The sequence below is a fragment of the Coregonus clupeaformis genome, chromosome 18 (assembly GCF_020615455.1).
Source record: "Coregonus clupeaformis isolate EN_2021a chromosome 18, ASM2061545v1, whole genome shotgun sequence".
In the NCBI taxonomy this organism is placed as follows: Eukaryota; Metazoa; Chordata; class Actinopteri; order Salmoniformes; family Salmonidae; genus Coregonus; species Coregonus clupeaformis.
Window position 1 is genome coordinate 31,153,351 of NC_059209.1, and position 17,974 is coordinate 31,171,324.

The window sequence follows — 17,974 nt, forward strand, 5'->3', positions numbered from 1 at the left end:
GAAGGATGAGTACAACCCCAAGAACACCATCCCAACCGTGAAGCATGGAGGTGGAAACATCATTCTTTGGGGATGCTTTTCTGCAAAGGGGACAGGACGACTGCACCGTATTGAGGGAAGGATGGATGGGGCCATATATCGCGAGATCCGTAAGAGCATATATATATACTTCCCTCAGTAAGAGCATTGAAGATGGGTCGTGGCTGGGTCTTCCAGCATGACAACAACCTGAAACACACAGCCAGGGCAACTAAGGAGTGGCTCCGTAAGAAGCATCTCAAGGTCCTGGAGTGGCCTAGCCAGTCTCCAGACCTGAACCCAATAGAACATCTTTGGAGGGAGCTGAAATCCATATTGCCCAGCGACAGCCCCGAAACCTGAAGGATCTGGAGAAGGTCTGTATGGAGGAGTGGGCCAAAACCCCTACTGCAGTGTGTGCAAACCTGGTCAAGACCTACAGGAAACATATGATCTCTGTAATTGCAAACAAAGGTTTCTGTACCAAATATTAAGTTCTGCTTTTCTGATGTATCAAATACTTATGTCATGCAATAAAATGCAAATTAATTACTTAAAAATCATACAATGTGATTTTCTGGATTTTTGTTGTAGATTCCGTTTCTCACAGTTGAAGTGTACCTATGATAAAAATTACAGACCTCTACATGCTTTGTAAGTAGGAAAACCTGCAAAATCGGCAGTTTATCAAATACTTGTTCTCCCCACTGTATGTGCCCTCTGTTCCCCATTGTCCTTGTCGATTATTGTCCCATGTCCGTTGGTCTCGTGAGTACTGTGTATTGTGCTCTGGTTGTTTACGGGTCTCGTCCCGTGTATTGTGTAGAGGTTACACCTCACTCTTTGTTTGGGTTACATCCCTTTTATATTTATATACAAATGTTTGTGTTGGGTAGAGTAATAAAACCCTTAATATGTATTCCTGCGCCTGTCTTCTAATCATTATACAACGTGACAACGGCAAAGACAACTGGCCCCAATACTGACCTCACCTCGTAGAAATCCACAACATAAGGCCATGACAGTGCTATGTGAGGTATGTACATAACATACGATAAGATACTGTACTTACCACAAATTACAACACCTTTTCATAATAGTAAAATGCACAGAACATGTTTTTGTTAAAGTGCCACTCGTTTTGAGCAAAATAGTTGTTGTTTTTTACCTCCATGAATATTGTTTAACATGTACTGTATGGTTTCACACTTTATATTATCTTGAACCGATATAATTTTAATGAGTAGTTACTTTACTTGATGTAAAGTGTTGCCAGAATCCTTGTTGATTATGGAGCATTTCCCCCTGTACATCACTAGGTCAAAACCTTTTAGGTGAACACTGTCAGGTACAACCGCCCTGTCCTTGTCTCCTCTCCTCTCCCGCCTCTCCATTGGAACGCGCTGACATCTGGTCCTGAACCCAGCAGCTCCCTCTTACAGCCAACTTCACCTCCCTCATTCCCTCCATCCCTCCCTCCGCTCCCCTGTTCGGCATGAATTTGATGGACAGCTTTATAGACTGCAAGGAAATTGGTTGTAGTTACATTTCAGCTGGTCTGTTCGGAGTAATGAAAAGGGGCATGTGGCCTTGAGCTAACAATGATGAAGACCCAGTCAGACTCAGGTTCAGGCTCAGTCTTAGGTGACCTCCTCTCTCTGTTTACTGACTGGCTAATTGACTGACAGACTAGCTGACTGACTGGCTGACTAACTGGCTGACTGACAATGACTGACTGACTGGCTGACTGACAATGGCTGGCTGACTGACTGAATGACTGACTGACTGAATGACTGACTGACTAGCTGACTGAATGACTGACTGACTAGCTGACTGAATGACTGACTGACTAGCTGACTGAATGACTGACTGACTAGCTGACTGAATGACTGACTGACTAGCTGACTGAATGATTGACTGACTAGCTGACTGAATGACTGACTGACTAGCTGACTGAATGATTGACTGACTAGCTGACTGAATGACTGACTGACTAGCTGACTGAATGACTGACTGACTAGCTGACTGAATGATTGACTGACTAGCTGACTGAATGACTGACTGACTAGCTGACTGAATGATTGACTGACTAGCTGACTGAATGACTGACTGACTAGCTGACTGAATGACTGACTGACTAGCTGACTGAATGACTGACTGACTAGCTGACTGAATGACTGACTGACTAGCTGACTGAATGATTGACTGACTAGCTGACTGAATGATTGACTGACTAGCTGACTGAATGACTGACTGACTAGCTGACTGAATGACTGACTGACTAGCTGACTGAATGACTGACTGACTAGCTGACTGAATGACTGACTGACTAGCTGACTGAATGACTGACTGACTAGCTGACTGAATGACTGACTGACTAGCTGACTGAATGACTGACTGACTAGCTGACTGAATGACTGACTGACTAGCTGACTGAATGACTGACTGACTAGCTGACTGAATGACTGACTGACTAGCTGACTGAATGACTGACTGACTAGCTGACTGAATGATTGACTGAAGAGCTGACTGAATGACTGACTGACTAGCTGACTGAATGATTGACTGACTAGCTGACTGAATGACTGACTGACTAGCTGACTGAATGACTGACTGACTAGCTGACTGAATGACTGACTGACTAGCTGACTGAATGACTGACTGACTAGCTGACTGAATGACTGACTGACTAGCTGACTGAATGACTGACTGACTAGCTGACTGAATGACTGACTGACTAGCTGACTGAATGACTGACTGACTAGCTGACTGAATGACTGACTGACTAGCTGACTGAATGACTGACTGACTAGCTGACTGAATGACTGACTGACTAGCTGACTGAATGACTGACTGACTAGCTGACTGAATGACTGACTGACTAGCTGACTGAATGACTGACTGACTAGCTGACTGAATGACTGACTGACTAGCTGACTGAATGACTGACTGACTAGCTGACTGAATGACTGACTGACTAGCTGACTGAATGACTGACTGACTAGCTGACTGAATTACTGAAGTCCCGGCTCTTAACCTCTTAACGATCTGACCCTTTTTTTCAATTTTCACCTAAAATGACATCCCCAAATCTAACTGCCTGTAGCTCAGGACCTGAAGCAAGGTTATGCATATTCTTGATACCATTTTAAAGGAAACACTTTGAAGTTTGTGGAAATGTGAAATGAATGTAGGAGAATATTACACATTAGATCTGGTAAAATATACTACAAACAAAAAAACATGTTTTCTATTTTTTTTTTTTTATCATCTTTGAAATGCAAGAGAAAGGCCACAATATAATATTGCAGTTTAGGCGCAATTTAGGTTTTGGCCACTAGATAGTAGCAGTATGTGTGCAAAGTTTCAGATTGATCCAGTGAAGCATTGCAATACTGGACTATTTTCTATCAAGTCTGCCCAAATGTGCCGAATTGGTCAATTGATACATTTTCAAGTACATAACTATAGAGAACATACAAAAATGAGTTAGTAATAAAAAATATAAGTTTACACACTCCCAGGAATGTCATACATGATGGATCATTAGCTTATACACTAACTTTCACACAACTAGATGGCCGGGTGGGGTGGGTGTGGAGCCAGAGACAGCATGGGTTCAAACTGTAGAAACCAGTTCCTACATTTCAACATAAAAATTGATTTTATCAAACAAAACTATGCTACATTTTATCTCTGGGACCCTTAGGATGACAAATCAGAGCAAGTACATGATTTACTTTCAGAGGTGAATGTATCAAACCAATTGTCGTGATAAGTTTTATGTTGTTGTGCACTCTCCTCAAACAATAGCATGGTATTTTTTTCACTGTAATAGCTACTGTAAATTGGACAGTGCAGTTAGATTAACATGAATTTAAGCTTTCTGCCCATATAAGACATGTCTATGTCCTGGAAAGTTTGCTGTTACTTACAACAGTCATGCTAATCACATTAGCGCACGTTTGCTCAACCATCCCGTATACGGGACTCCGATCCCATAGAGGTTAATGAACAAGTGTTTCCTGTACCTGTCCTTTCAGCCCTGAGCTCTGGATGATGGGGGGAATGGGAGGGAGGAGAAGAGAAGGAGAGAAAGGGGTGAGGGCTATTTAAGAGGTTGAAACTCCCAGAGTAATGGACTATTCAACTGTGGCTCCCTGCCCAGGGTCTGTGACAATAGACGTAGAAGTAGTTTATTTTCTCTCCCTCTTTCTCTCTATCGATCTCTCTCTTTCTCGCCCTCTTTCTCTTCCTCTTTCTCTCTATCGATCTCTCCCCCTTTCTCTCTATCGATCTCGCTCTCTTTCTCTCTATCGATATCTCTCTCTTTCTCTCACTCTCACTCTCTCAAGCCTCCAAAGACAAATTCTTATCTTAAACATTTGTGATGAAGAAAGCTTCACTGTGAATTACTAAATCCACTGCCTTTCCCCCCCCCTCCCTCCCTCCCTCCCTCCCTCCCTCCCTCCCTCCCTCCCTCCCTCCCTGAAAGGCTTGTCCGTCATCACCTGCCACTAGAGCTGAACCCTTTAAGTGTATACACTCCTCAACATGAGTAATTGCTCTGTTGACATGACTGGAATGGACACGCACGCGCACCCTACACACACACACACACACACACACACAATCTCCTGCCAGGGCCAGATTTACACATTCTTTATGCAAGTGGAGAAAGGGATAACTGTGTTGGAGACATCAGATGGTGTGCTGATACGATATGACTCCACATCCAGACCAATGGAGCTTTACCTCCGAGGCCTCACTGATACCTTGAAAACCATTCAGGTGTTTCCAAAAGCTTGTCTTGAGTGTCAGCCACATCTTACACAAAAGATGTAACAGTAGTTTCAGCTTGATTCCTATGACATTAACTGTTCTCAGCCAATGACATGTCTAACCTGACTTATGTATGTTGTTGCAGTTCAGTTGGCAAGACTAAACCAAACTACAGTAGGCCTAGAATGATCTGATTATCTGTCCAAATCATTTGCTAATTGTATACACTGAGTGTACAAAACATTAGGAACACCTTCCTAATATTGAGTTGCACCCCTTTTGCCCTCAGAACACCCTCAATCCGTCGGGCCATGGACTCTACAAGGTGTCGAAAGTGTTCCACAGGGATGCTGTTGATTCCAATGTTTCCCACCTTTGTGACAAGTTGGCTGGATGTCCTTTGGGTGGTGGACCATTCTTGATACACACAGGAAACTGTTGAGCATGAAAAACTCAGCAGCGTTGCAGTTCTTGATAAAATCTGGCACCTACTACCATACCCCGTTCAAAGGCACTTAAATATTTTGTCTTGCTCATTCACCCTCTGAATGGGACACATACACAATCCATGTCTCAATTGTCTCAAGGTTTAAAAGATTTCTTTAAAATCCTTAAGAGTCTATTGACACACCCATGTGTCAATCTAAGTAACATAATTTTAAAAATCCCCATAAAATCAGTCAGTTTAAGCTAGAGATATAAGTGTTGGCTGTGTCTCAATCCACCTATGTCAGCCTTCCGCATATGCGGTGGAATGTGATTGAGCTACAGTGGTGTTTGTCAGACCATGAGACATCCCAAAAATAGGTCTTCTCACAAAAACTTCTGTAGGGTCCGAACGGTTTGGCCTACAAACTCATGAACACAATGGTGTTCTCCGTTCTGCTCTATGACCCCCACAAGTGTCACGGGACTCGTCTGAAGTTGGTAACGCTGATGTGCCAACTTCTGTCTGTAGCGTCCGAACCGTTTGAGCTACAAACTAATATGACCCCACTATGGAAAGGGGAGACTCTCACGAACATGATGGTGTTCTCCATTTTGCTCTAAAAGTGTTACGGGACTCGTCTGAAGGTAACCCATACAAATGAATGGAAGTATGGAGGTAGTTTTGTGCCCCCAAAAATATGGGGTTAAATATGTGTCCCCAAAAAATATTTGCTGAGCTTTCTTATACTGTATCTCCTAGACTGTCTTTTTTGCCATTTATTAATGTCTTATTCAATGCGTTTCTATGGGCTATAGTAAATGCAATATTTTATCATATATGTGTTTATAAATATTTGTTATACCTAAAGGGGTCCTACAATTCAAAATCAAATAGCTAAATGGTCCATGGTATGACCATCTTAAAACAATTCCATATGTTAGCTTAGTACCCCCCCCCCTTCCCAACAGCTTAGACTTTTAGAGGTTAACCTGAAGTGGATTTCACAAGTGACATCAATAAGGGATCATAGCTTTCACCTAGATTCACCTGGTCAGTCTATGTCATGGAAAGAGCAGGTGTTCCTAATGTTTTGTACAATCAGTGTATATTAGTAATTCAACTATCCTACAGACACTGTTACGCTGGTGATACTGTATGCTTTCTGGATTGTTCAGGGAGAGCGTAGCTATTGATGTGGGAGAGTCTGAGCTGGGCTTGAACCAGCGATCCTGCATATAATGGCCAAATCCTTTCACCACCTGTGCCATGAAGATCCTGACCTGTTGGCAGAGGTGGTATTTCGTTCACATCCAGGGAGGCTCCAGAAGCACATTGTGTTGCAGCATGGGAGGCTTAGCCTGGCCTGGCATGGCTTGGTCTGCTCTCCCAACTAGGGATCCGTTTGATTTGGCTGACTGTTCACAGAGAGACAACAGTAGGGTGTTCAGGAGAATGTGGGGTCTGTAGTCCCACTGGCCATCCCTTATATTATATAACCCACAGCTAGAACTACAGCTCCAGATACAGCAACCTCTGCTCTGTTCTGCTCTGCTCCGGGTAATAACACATTGAAGGACCCATGTGAGGATGCTGAGACCTATTTCTGCTATTTGATCATGCGAGCTGTGGACATATCTGGGGAAGCGTTGACCCAGACTGTGTGTGTGCGTCTCTTTCGCTCTCATTCTGGGAGTCATTACAGTTGGAATTCAGAGTGCTGAAATCTGACCTCTCATCGTTACCCACATGAAAAAATACTGTAGTGTATTCTATGGTAGGAATACTAGAGTGTTTTTGTGGACTTACTGTAGTGTGCTGTAGTATTTACAGTTTACTATAGTATAAATACTGTAGTAAAAAATAGTATTATATACTATAGTAATTACTGTAGTGTTTTTGCAGACTGCAGTACACTGTAGTATTTACTGTAGTGTTTTTGGGGACATTACTGTAGTATTTACTAAAGTGTCTTTCTCCTTGAAGAAAACTACCGGAGAAATACTAAAAGGACTGGGATCTGAACTGGGAGTTCAGCGCTTCTGCTCTTTTATATAACCTGTAGGGAACACAATATATGGTCTGTACTTGACATGTAGATTTCTCACTTACAGGTGGCACAAATTGGGATATGGGGGAGGGGAATTGGCAGGAAATATGCAAATGTGGCTGTAGTGGTTAAGTGGACTGCAGCTTTTTTGCCAACATTTCTGTAGTATTTACTACAGTGTATTTTGTGTGGCTAATACTGCAGTATTTACTATAGTATTCAACAGTATACTACAAAATTATATACTAAGTACTACACATGATCGATGGATACTCCAGTGTGTAGTATAGTATTCTACGGTGTACTACAGTTTACTACAGAATTCTACTGTACTGTAGTATTCTATAGTAAACTGTAGTATTTTTTTATGTGGGTTTGTAAGAACAGAACAAGACAAAGGAGGACAGACAACAGAGGGGAGGATGGTGTAGAAGGTGTTTATTCAGTGTGGTGTTAGGAGCTGTGGCCCAGCTGCTAGACTGTCGTAAGCCATACGCTGCCATTTGTCATCTGCATGTGTCCTGTGTGTGTGTTTGTGTGTGTGTGTGTGTGTGTGGTGTGTGTTATTGGTTTTTCTATACTTGTGGGAACCAGAAGTCCTCATAAGGATAGCAAAATAAGGAAAATCCGTACAAGTGGGGACATTTCGCCAGTCCCCACAAAATAAACTGCTATTTTAGGCTTAGGGGCTAGGGTTAGGGTTAGGAGTTAGGGGTTAAGGTTAGGGTTAGGTTAAGTTTAGGTTTAGGTTTAGGGTTAGGGAAAATAGGATTTGGAATGGGAATCAATTGTTTGGTCCCCACAAGGATAGTGAAACAAACTTATCCAAATAGCAATTTAAAGTTTTTAAATTGTATGGAAATGCAGTAAATGAGTTTAAACTTTCTTAACATTTCTTGGATGGGGGTTGGAATGAAAACCCCTCAGCACACCGCTGCATGTTTAGACTGACTCATTCCGCTCCAGCCATTACCATGAGCCCTGTGGTGTGGGTGGATGGGTGGATGTGTTTTTGAGCGAGAGATAGAAAGTGAAATGTGTGTGTGTGTGTGTGTGTGTGTGTGTGTGTGTGTGAAGCCAATGTGCTCCGTCTCCCCTCTCCAAGAATCTCTCCATATTCCTCTCTCCCTCCATATACTTCTCTCTCATTCTCTCTCTCCCCCTCCCTACATCTCCTTCCGTCTCTCTTCTAACTGACAACCATCTGGTTATGTGAATGTAGAGATTGGCTCCAACACGTTAGTCTTTAAGATGATGTACATGTGTTTATGGTGAAGATGACAAACTAATGCTGAATGTCCTTTATTCTTCCCTTTGGTTTATACACTACAAAAGGTATGTGGACATCTGCTCGTCGAACATCTCATTCCAAAATCATGGGCATTAATATAGAATTGGTCCACCCTTTGCTGCTATAACAGCCTCCACTCTTCTGGGAAGGCTTTCCACTAGATGTTGGAACATTGCTGTGGGGAGTTGCTTCCATTCAGCCACAAGGGCATTAGTGAGGTCGAGCACTGATGTTGGGTGATTAGGCCTGGCTCGCAGTCGGCGATCCAATTCATCCCAAAGGTGAATTTCTGTATGGACTTCGCTTTGTTCACAGGGGCATTGTCATGCTGAAACAGGAAAGGGTCCTCCCCAAACTGTTGCCACAAAGTTGGAAGCACAGTATCGTCTATAATTTCATTGTATGCTGTAGTGTTATGACTTCCCTTCACTGGAACTAAGTGGCCGAGCCCGAACCATGAAAAACAGCCCCAGACCATTATTCCTCCTCCACCAAACTTTACAGTTGGCACTATGCATTCAGGCAGGTAGCGTTATCCTGGCATTCGCCAAACTTAGATTCGTCCACCGGACTGCCAGTTGGTGAAGCATGATTCATCACTCCAGAGAACGCATTTCCACTGCTCCAGAGTCCAATAGCCACAAGCTTTACACCACTCCAGCCGATGCTTGGCATTGCGCATGGTAATCTTATATTAAGCAAACGAGATGGAACGATTTTCTTGTTGTTTAACCTCTTAAGGATCTGACCCTTTTTTTCAATTTTTGCCTCAAATGACATACCCAAATCTAACTGCCTGTAGCTCAGGACCTGAAGCAAGGTTATGCATATTCTTGATACCATTTGAAAGGAAACACTTTGAAGTTTGTGGAAATGTGAAATTAATGAAGGAGAATATAACACATTAGATCTGGTAAAAGATAATACAAACAACAAAACATGCGTTTTCTATTATTGTTTTTGTTCCATCATCTTTGAAATGCAAGAGAAAGGCCACAATATAACATTGCAGTTTAGGCGCAAGCAGTGTGTGTGCAAAGTTTCAGATTGATCCAGTGAAGCATTGCAATACTGGACTATTTTGTATCAAGTCTGCCCAAATTGTCACGATCGTTAACGGAAGATACGGACCAAGGCGCAGCGTGATAAGCGTACATTTTATTAAGTACTAAACTCACGACAAAACAACAAACAAACAAACAAAACGTGAAGTCCTAGGTTACACAAAACAAACCTTAACGGAACGAGATCCCACACCGACTAGTGCCAAACAGGCTGCCTAAGTATGGTCCCCAATCAGAGACAACGAGCTACAGCTGCCTCTGATTGGGAACCACCCTGGCCAACATAGATCCAAACGATCTAGAACCTAAACATAGAAAAACTTAACATAGAAACTACACACCCTGGCTCAACATTTAAGAGTCCCCAGAGCCAGGGCGTGACACAAATGTGACGAATTGGTCAATTGATACATTTTCAAGTACATAACTATAGAGTACATACAAAAATAATATGGTAATACAAAATATAAGTTTACACACTCCCAGGAATGTCATACATTATGGATCATTAGCTTATACACTAATTTTCACACATCTAGATGGCCGGGCGGGGTGGGTGGTTGTGGAGCCAGAGACAGCATGGGTTCAAACTGTAGAAACCAGTTCCTACATTTGAATATAAAAATTTATTTTATCAAACAAAACTATGCTACATTTTATCTCTGGGACCCTTAGGATGACAAATCAGAGCAAGATTACTGAATGTAAGTACATGATTTACCTTCAGAGGTGAATGTATCAAACCAGTTGCCGTGATAAGTTGTTTGTTGTTGTGCACTCTCCTCAAACAATAGCATGGTATATTTTTCACTGTAATTCTACTGTAAATTGGACAGTGCAGTTAGATTAACAAGACTTTAAGCTTTCTGCCCATATAAGACATGTCTATGTCCTGGAAAGTTTGCTGTTACTTACAACAGTCATGCTAATCACATTAGCGCACTTTAGCTCAACCGTCCCGTATACGGGACACCGATCCCGTAGAGGTTAAATTTACAGACAGCCAGGACCTTGGCCCAGGGAACACTTCAAAACTCAGAAAATATTAATAGTAAAGTACAGATACTCCTTAAAAAAAATCATTAACTAGTACTTTAAAGTACTTTTACTTAGTTACTTTACACCACTGCACACACACACACACACACACAAAAACATTACCCTCCTCTTTGTTTAAACTAAGGCTGTTTGTCTCCGCCAGCAAACATGCAACGATGTATGGGAACAGATACGTCATCTAAAGAGGAGAAAAAGAGAGGGAAGGAGTGGAAAAAAACAACAGTTAAATACTTTCATGTGTATTTGGGAGTGTTGCGCGAACATAAGATTCTGTTAATCCCAAAAAATGACGCCATTTGATTTCACACAACCACTTTGCCTGTATTCTCTCCAAGAGGCAAAGTCTCTCTTTCTCTCTCCCTCCCTCCCTCCCTCCCTCCCTCCCTCCCTCCCTCCCTCTCTCCATCTCTCTCTCATCTCTCCATCTCTCTTTCAAATGGCAAAGAGAGCGAATGAATGACATGACAGAAAGTCAGGAGTAGTGAAGAGGATGGCTCTGAAGCTTGTAAACACTTTAGAATTCGTTATTGTTCTACCCATTCACAAACGGAGAGTAGAGGAGAGGAAAGGGTGATTCTTTCCTCCATCTCTCCTTATTGATTCTGGCACTGTGACAGATGCCTAATGAGGAACAGGGCTGGAGGAGCTGAGGACCCCAGAGGGAGGGACCCACTGTTTGAATCAACACACGCACACACACACACACTCACACACATACACATTCACAAATACATGCACGCACTCGCATTCATGAACACACTTTCCACTGCATACACTTACAGTGACACATACACACACACACAGGCACGCTGGTATCCATGCACTCACTATCCACTCATAGATAGCCTTATAGTGACACACACACACTCAACACACATACTGTACATTTCACTCTCTCTCTCGCTCTCGCTCTCGCTCTCGCTCTCAATCTCATCTCTCTCTCTCTCTCTCTCTCTCTCTCTCTCTCTCTCTCTCTCTCTCTCTCTCTCTCTCTCTCTCTCTCTCTCTCTCTCGCTCTCTTTCTCTCTGTCTAAAACACATCCACCCACACCAACTGTACATACAGACCACTGGAATACAGCACAACTGAGTCAGTCTAAACATGCAGCGGTGTGCTGAGGTGTTTTCATTCCAACCCTCATCCAAGAAATGTTTCAGAAAGTTTAAACTAATTTACTGCATTTCCATACAATTTAAAAACTCTAAAATGTTATTTGGAGAACAGCAAAAACAAGCAAAAATGATCCCAGGCATTATCACATTGGTTGCTGTAGCTTCATTCACCTCAGTCCATTTACAAACACATAGCCTATTAGCCATACAATTAGCAGCTACAAATTAACTCACATTAACTCTTAAAAACTGTAATTTAATACGTACAGAGGAATCTGTTAGCAGAAAAAAGTAAACAAATAAGTTTGATTGAAATATATTTTTTGCAGTTTTACATCTATTTTCCTGCAGTTCTACACATTTTGCCATGGGGTGTGGAGAAAGGTTTGCCATTTTAAAGCAATTTTCCTGCAGTTCTACACATTTTGCCATGTTAATATGATATCTGAGTGAGTCACTAACAAAATCAATGGAGGTCAGGACCCCTGGGAACGTGCACTGAGTGCCTGGTCAGCAATTCGACCATCATTACTACAAGTTTAGATAGCTGGCTAGACTAACTAGACTAAGGCCTAGATTCAATCAGATCAAGTGTTATCCGGCGATAGCCGACACCCGCATAGCTGATATTTTGGTGGTGTCAGAGGTGAAAATCAGTTAGCAGCTGCTCTTGATCATTGTCGCGAAGCCACACCCGTCCCACTTGCATTAGAAGTTCAGAACGTGAAAGTGTAGACTATATAGAAATAATGACGCTCAAATTGAAAATCATTCAACGAAATAATGAGGATTTCTGTCAGCCTAATTGATGTGTAGATTACATCTCACATTCCAATGTTCGAACTTTAAACAAGGCTGCATGGGATTTCTCGTAGTCCTTTCCTGCAGTCAAATGACCTAGTGGCCTCATGGGTGGAATGTTATTAATATTCTTCATAATTCCATAATTTATACACTTTTTTTCTTTACGTCGAAAATCCGGTGTTTCTATGTCAAACGGTTTTGTTATATTTCAGTCTTCTGCGATGTATATAAAGTGTAATATTGGGATGTAAACTCAAAATTTAATACATAAAAAATTAAATAAGCCCATAACCATGTGTGTGAGGTGTATACTTTTGTTTCAAAGTAGATTTGTTTAAGACTACCAAGAAACACTCTATATGACCCTGATTTAGCCCACTGCAGTAAAAGGTCAATGCGACTCCGTGCAGCCAATGGCAATGTCGGCTTTAGGGATAATGCCAGGAGCTGCTTGTGGATTTGACAGCTCTAACGCCGTTCCACCTCCGACACCGTAAAAGCATCAGCTATGCGGATGTCGGCTATGTGGATCTGATTGAATCGGGCCCTAATTTACTAATCTAAAAACTGACATAGGCTCGTTGCAAAGGTTAAAAATTGCACCTGTCACACCAGCCTTCACTTTGGCTCCCCCTCCTGTCCAGCTCAGGCGTTCGGCGTTGCCAGCCTTCTAGCTGCTGCTGAACCTGCTGCTGGCAAACGCCCTTCACTCATCAACCCCGGACTTGTCTCGTCATCATTACACACACCTGGTTCCAATCCCCACTCTATCAATTGTCATTTGTCTTTGTCGGTCATTGTACATGTTGATTCCTGAGAGGAATCTCGCCTGCTATTTCCTGAGTACTTTATATTTTGCACTGTGCGTTTCGTCCCGCTTTAAGCTATGGTGCTTTAATAAATTTAATAGTTCTGAACCTGCGACTGCCTCCTGCCTAATCATCTCTACACCTTTGACAGCACCTTGTGTATTCTACTATTATAACTCTCAACAGTAAGTTGAGACCCCAACTGAGTTCCTAAAAAAAAAACATAAATAAATATATATATAATTAAAATAAATGTCTGTAGTTATGGCCCTGATCCTGGGGACTAATTGAAAGCATACAGTGGGTATAGAAAGTCACCAACCTCTTTCAAAATGTTCACCTTTTGTTGCCTTACGGCCTGAAATGAAAACACATAACATTTGACTTTTTCCGGCTTTATTTACACATAGTAACCTACAATATCCAAGTGTTTAAAAAAATCAACAAAACTTCAGGCCTTTATGGCAAAGACTGGTGTGCATGTGACCACAATATCACAAGCACTCCACAAATCTGGCCTCTATGGGAGGGTGGCAAGAGAAAAACCACTCCTCAAAAAAAGCCACATCAAGTCTCGTTTGAGCTTTGCCAAAAAGCACATTGTAGATTTTGAGGCCAAGTGGCAAAAGGTGCTGTGGTCAGATGAGACCAAAATGTAACTTTTTGGCCTGAACACAAAACGATATGTCAGGCAAAAACCAAATACATCTTTCCACCCAAAGAACCGCCTACAGTAAAGCACGGCGGTGGCAGCATCCTGTTGTGGGGGTGTTTCTCTTCAGCAGGGACTGGAGCACTTGTCAGGATAGAAGGGAAATGGACAGTGCAAAATATCGACAGATTCTTGAGGAGAACCTGCAGCCCTCTGTCAGGAAGTTGAAAATGGGAAGATGGTTCACGTTTCAACATGACAGTGACCCAAAGCACAACAGCAAAGCAACCATACAGTGGCTGAAGGACAAGAAGGTGAATGTCCTTGAGTGGCCTAGTCAGAGCCCCGACCTAAATCCCATCGAGAATCTGTGGAATGACTTGAAGAGTGCAGTCCATGAGCGGTCACCATGCAATTTGACTGAGCTTGAACAATTCTTCAAGGAAGAACGGGCAAAAATTGCACAATCTAGGTGTGCAAAGTTAGTAGAGACATATTCAAAGAGACTCATGGCTGTAATTCAAGCAAAAGGTGGTTCCACCAAGTATTAACTCAGGGGGGTGTTCACTTATCCAAATACGGTATTTTACTGTTTTATTTTTAATACATTTTTAGAGTTTTTTATATACTGTATATTTTTTCGCTTGGATATTGTGGATTACTGTGTGGGAATAAAGCCGGAAAAAGTCTGATGTGATGTGTTTTCATTTCAGGCTGTAATGCAACAAAAGGTGAACATTTTGAAAGGTTGCGGTGTCTTTCTATACCCACTGTATGTGTGTATCGCATCTGAAGGGTCAATCAGGGAATCTCTCAACTCAGACGTCCTGACTCAAGAGTGAGCGTGTGTGTTCGTGCGTGTGGGAGCCCAGCACTGGTTCAGATTGGTCTCACCTCTTCAGCCAATCCCCTGCTTCCTCACTTAGCAATAAAGGCATGCGCTCCAAAAATGCAAGGAATTACTGTAAAGTCTCTCTCTCTCTCTCTCTCTCTCTCTCGCTCTCTCTCTCGCTCTCTCTCTCCTCTCTCTCTCTCTCTCGCTCTCTCTCTCTACCTCTCTCTCTCTCTCTCTCTCTCTCTCTCTCTCTCTCTCTCTCTCCCTCTCGCTCTCTCTCTCTCTCTCTCTCTCTCTCTCTCTCTCTCTCTCTCTCTCTCTCTCTCTCTCTCTCTCTCTCTCTCTCTCTCTCTCTCTCTCTCTCAGGGTGTCTTATTCACTCACTCCCAAATGAACCTAGACCCTCATAGATCTGCAAGGCTCTGATAGGTAAGAGATCCACCTCCAAGTGGTAAGTATATAGTTTCTCCGCATTGATTACACCGATCTGGTCCTTTCACATCCCCACTAGTGCCTAGAAGGTAAGGGGCAAGGGGGACTGTGCTGGTGTAACCCTTGGACTCACACAGAGAGCACTGGTATGTGGGGCACACACACAGAAGCCACACACAGAAGCCACACACGCCACACACACAACAAGTGTACACCACACACACAAGCACACCCATATACACAGAGTGACTGAGAGTGTCTGATAAACAGCCTCTGTAAAGGTTTTAATGTGAACATAAACACGTTTATGAGGGAGTGCTGGCTGCTTTTAACAGACAGCATTGACAACTCTACCTCTCTCTACAACTCTACCTCTTGTTCATCTTCTCTCTTTCTCTCTGAGGTTGAGAATAAAACCAAGCTGGGGAGAGAGAGAGAGAGAGATAATATATATCCCATATCTTTTGGGTGATATACCACAGTGTGCCATCACAGCAGCAAGATTTGTGACCTTTTGCCACAAGAAAAGGGCAACCAGTGAAAAACAAACACCATTGTAAAAACAACCCATATTTATGTTTATTTATTTTCCCTTTTGTACTTTAACTATTTGCACATAATATAACATTTGAAATGTCTTTATTCTTGTGGAACTTTTGTGAGTGTAATGTTTACTGTAATTTTTTTGTTGTTTATTTCACTTTAGTTTATTATCTATTTCACTTGCTTTGGCAATGTTAACATACATTTCCCATGCCAATAAAGCACTTAAATTGAAATTGAAATTGAATTGCGAGAGAGAGAGAGAGAGAGAGAGAGAGAGAGAGAGAGAGAGAGAGAGAGAGAGAGAGAGCGAGAGAGAGACTGATACCCTAGCTCCTGGCTCCCCTAACTGGAGGGCAGATAGGGCTGGTTCTGGCTCTGGTTCTCCCTGGGACTTGAACAGCCAGGACAGCCATGTCCCAGGCCCAGTGACATCCTGTTGGGGTTGGGGTTGGATGCTTCCCCTGACTGGAGAAAGCTTGGCTTGGGTTTCAGGGGTTTGGAGGAGCACCAATGGAAAGAGAGTAATTATGCACATCCAAACATGGCAGAGCAGCTGGACAAAAACTGGCCAAGAAAAGACAGTGAGCTTAGTGATAGATCTTAGTTAGGTAATGCCTGAGAAATACCATTTTGCTTCTAATGTTGTTGCTGTTTCAGTAAGCTTCAATAAGCTTATTTAATTAAACAATCCCATTTGAGAGCAGCAAACAGTGGGAAGAGATGTGAAGTTTAGGGTGGAGCCATGGGGCTGTGATTTAGGGTGGAGCCATGGGGCTGTGTTTTATGGTGGAGCCATGGGGCTTTGTTTTAGGGTGGAGCCATGGGGTTGTGTTTCAGGGTGGAGCGATTGGGATCTGTTTTAGGGATCAGCCTCAACCCAGCCTGCTTCTCTGCCACCCACTTAGTGATGTCATATCTATGGCCACTCCACAGCCACCGCCCCACAAACACGCTAGGGCACACACATGCACACACTGCACACACGTGCACACACACACACATGCGCACACACACACATGCGCACACATTTGCGCACACACACAAAGACTCAAACCGCAGCCACCGCCCGCTGCGTGACAATACTTATGCTGGCTCTGTTGTAATGACAGCGTTGCAGTACAGTAAAAACACACATGGTTTCCACTTCAAGCACCAAACCACACACACTCGTATGTATGGGGTGTTTTTTTGCTTTCTTTTTCCCTCATTTGTTATTTAGGGTTGCCAAAGACTTTGTTCCAAAGCCAGATGCTGATATTTTTTCAACCCTACACAACCAGAGGAATCTAGCCCTGCTTGACCCAGATTTTGGCCCTGACTGATAATTAGACTGAATCTGATTCTAAACTTAGGGAGTACATGTGTTTACTTGCATTTTTTCATGGAGACACTAATTTTTAAAGATATTTAATTAATTAGAGGTACTTCAGTTCCATGTCACTAATAGTTTAAATCTGGCTTAATATCTCTTTTATGGTGTTGTCAGAGCAATATAAATCAGCTTCACATCACATTGGTATTGTTATATTGTTAAAATCAGATACACACACACACACACACACAGGCTCACACACAGTCATGCAGGTACATAAATTCACAGGGAGGTATTTCAAATGCTCTCAAAACAAATATTTTCTCAAATCAATGCAGTGCAAAATCAGTACAGTTTTGTTAAAGCCATGTTTCCATTTAGCAAGCAGGCCGCAGGCACCACCCAGGATTGGAAGAACAGCGTTCTCTCGCTCTCGCATAACCCCCTCTCTCCCCCTCCCTCCCATCTCCCCCCTCTCTCCCCTCCCATCTCTCCCCCCTCCCTCCCATCTCTCTCCCCTCCCCTCCCCTCCCATCTCTCTCTCCACCTCCCTCTCCCCTCCCATCTCTCTCTCCCCCCTCTCCCCTCCCATCTCTCTCTCCCTCTCTTGTTCTAACCACAGCAGTGCTAATGTCTAATGTGGAGCCATAATACCACTTAAGACACATTCCCCATCTCAAAGGCTGCCTCTGCTGCTTCTTTCATCACACACACCCTCTCTGTTCCAACACCCATACGTAATACACACACCCTCTCTGTTCCAACACCCATACGTAATAC